Raw genomic sequence first — 3,459 nt, 5'->3', positions numbered from 1 at the left:
TAAAAATCTTTGATATTTTGATTATATATATATTAACTTTAGATATACCTAAAATTTAAAAATGTCANAAACTGGAATCAGAACAAAAATGGTTCTAACGTGAGTTTTTAATTCCTCTGGTAAATATCTATTAGTTTAAAGAGATTCTTTTGTAATCCTTCATTTAAAAATCTTTGATATTTTGATTATATATATTAACTTTAGGTATACCTAAAATTTAAAAATGTCACAGAAATTTTCAAAATTTATTATATATATATATATTTTAGAATAGATTTAAATTAAAAAATTCATTGATAAAATATATTTTCTGTTTTTATATTATACTTTATCGTAAAATCAAATGAAGAATAAATATTTATGGATTGACTAGAAATGCGTGATAATATGTGATATTGATAATAGAATAAAATAATTATTTAAGTTTTTTTCAACATTTCAAAAAAGCCAATTTTTTTAGAGCTTTACATACAAAAAATGTTGATAGATCATTAACAATTTTATGATATGTACTTACAGAATTACGAGCATTAATATATACAACGGGTGCAGTAGAGTTATAAATATACACAGTACGAGTTGTAAACACCATCGCTATATACACACTATGTTTTAAAATATATGTAATACAATAAGTACTTATTCTAAAGATGCTAACAACCCATCCAAGTTTTTTTGTAAAAAAAGCTCTTAAAAACAAATATTTTAAAATTTTGAAGAAAAAAATTTTACTTTATTACTCATAAAAAATAAATAATAAAACATATACTTAACATAGTAAAATAATGCAATGAAGGTTATATAATTTATGCTACTATTTATTTAAGTAGTCAACTTTTTGTTAAACCATTACATAAAGTTAAAATAAATTTGAAGTTTTAAATACTCTCGGACAGATATCAATAATTTTATGGTGTATGCACATGATATGAAACTAAATTTCTTTTTAAACATTTAAAAAAGATAATTATTACTGAACAGTAAATTAAAGAAATAATATAAGTCTACAAAACATGTGTGGTCTTTATTGGCGTACTTACGACGGTCAGGTTTCTTTATAGTGAGTATTAACATCTTAGAATATCTTTTTATAGGGAGGGCTCAGCTCATATGTGTAAAATAAACGCATATTAAGTTTCACAGTTAGCGTGTTATTTTAACTTAATTTCATACATTTTACAGTATTTTTTTTAAACAGTATCATATTTATGTTGTCTTGATTAGTATTTTTAATCTTTGAAATAAAAAAGGTCCAAATGAAAACAACGATTAGTTCAATTAAACATATTAGTGCACATTGTAATAATTGTTATTATATAAGAAAATTAAAAAAAACTACTCAAGCTACAAAGACATAACTATTAAAAAAATGAGTTATGACTTAGAAACGGAATTATTAAGACTTATATCTAGCAGCAACAATAGTAAACATTAACATTATTTTTGGAATTATGTTTGTTTAAACTTCATTAATTTCTACAAAACTGAATAAAGAAAATACTAAATATTTTTAACCAACGCATAGTATTCAGTAATTTTTGACAAATGTATATCGGTGATTGATTTATCGTTGACCACTAAATTTCTTCCAAAAAAATTATAACATAAAAATTTTTTTTTTAATTTTGTTTAGTTCAAATTTTTTAATGGCAACTTACATATTTAACATCTTAAACGTTTAAATGGTCTAATTAAAAAAATCATTATTCAATAACAATCTTGAAACCAGAAATTATGAATATTTTTATACTTTGGCTAAAGGAAGAATGCAACACCCACTTCTTACGTCAACTCATTAATTTTAATTTAAATACTAGTCCAAAAGTTATATTAGACTAGTTTTTTCCATGTTATAGGCTAGTTAAATATAATTTTTACTATTTAAAAAAATAAAGTCAGTAGACTTACAAGAAATAAAGATTATACCTAAAAATTATGTAATTGCTTATACATTAAAACATAAATAATACTAATGAAATTAAAAAATAGTTTTTCAATATTATTATTATTTAAAGAATAATTTAGTGGTCATCGGCAAATCAATTACTTTGTATATTTACTTTAATTTTTTTAAGTCTGGAACAAAATTAAAATAAAAAGTGTTTTATTAAATGAATACAATTATATTCTTGCTAAGTTTTGTTGAAAATTAAATAAGAGAAAAAACACAAAATATCGATGATATTGATGCTTACTTAAAAATCTTTACTTGACGTAAACAATTATAAAATTGACTTGTATTTTCACTTATTTTTATTGGTAAATATATTTATGTGACAAAAAACAACTTATTATTGATGCCATAAAACTTCATTTGCGAAGGTACTTTTACAATGCAAGAATGAAATTTACAACATGTTTTTTACTTAATTAATTTAATTTTTTTTATCTTTTAATTAATGTTGGTATTTTGAATTTTTCGTTAGTACACAAATGATTTTGTTACTATAAAAAATGAGTATTACGAACTTTCGTAATGTTTGAATTTATTTGCTAGACTCAAACACATATGAATGCTGAAATTGAATGAATTGAATTACTCAAAACACCAATTGAAATGTTTACAAAATTACTAAATTTATAGGTTACTTTAAACTTATAAATCTGTACTTGTCAATTAATATCAAACGTAAGTTCATAACTATAAATTAAGATTGATTTTGAAATAAAGGTGATACTAATCTCATAATAATTCCTGAACATAAATTATCTCTAGTATATTTTATTCAATAAATGTATATTGTGTATATATATGTGTGTGTGTAAGGATCGGTCTGGCCTAGTGGGTAGAAATTTTTTCTTATAAGTCATCATTAGCCTAGTCAAGAACTATCTTTGACTACCTAACATATTACAGAGAGTCCCCACACTCTGTTCATGTTAAGTTCGGGAAATAGAAGAATATAAAACTAATTATCATTTATATATATATATATATATATATTAATTTAGGAAATTAAATTTGTATAATATAATATATAAATTTGTTAAAATGTTGTTTTTTTGTATTTAATTTATAGTGAATTGTCAAATTTTATTTATCTTATAAATAATATCATTTCAAGTAATTTTTTGACATCATTTTGAAATAACGAATAATTTTAAGTTATTTTACTGCCAATAAATATAATGTGCTACATTATTATTACAATTCAAATTTCAAAATAGCTTTGATAAATTCATTAAATTTATTAATAAAAATAATTTTGTTAGTACAATTTTACTTGAGTTTTTTATTTAAACAACAAATTTTTTTTTACTAAAATTATTTATAAAATTTTCAAACCAACTTATTATAAAAATTATTACATAAGAAACTACTATCGATAAAGTTTAATAAACAATTGAGTAGTTTGTTAATAAACTAGTTATTAAAATCAAAAATAAAAATTAACATGTTGACATTAATTTAATAGAAAATTCAATTTCATCTAAAATCAAATATACTTAAAATATTAT

Source organism: Daktulosphaira vitifoliae, unplaced genomic scaffold (assembly GCF_025091365.1).
Source record: "Daktulosphaira vitifoliae isolate Bord-2020 unplaced genomic scaffold, ASM2509136v1 Scaffold_49, whole genome shotgun sequence".
NCBI classification, from domain to species: domain Eukaryota; kingdom Metazoa; phylum Arthropoda; class Insecta; order Hemiptera; family Phylloxeridae; genus Daktulosphaira; species Daktulosphaira vitifoliae.
This window is presented reverse-complemented; position numbering follows the sequence as displayed.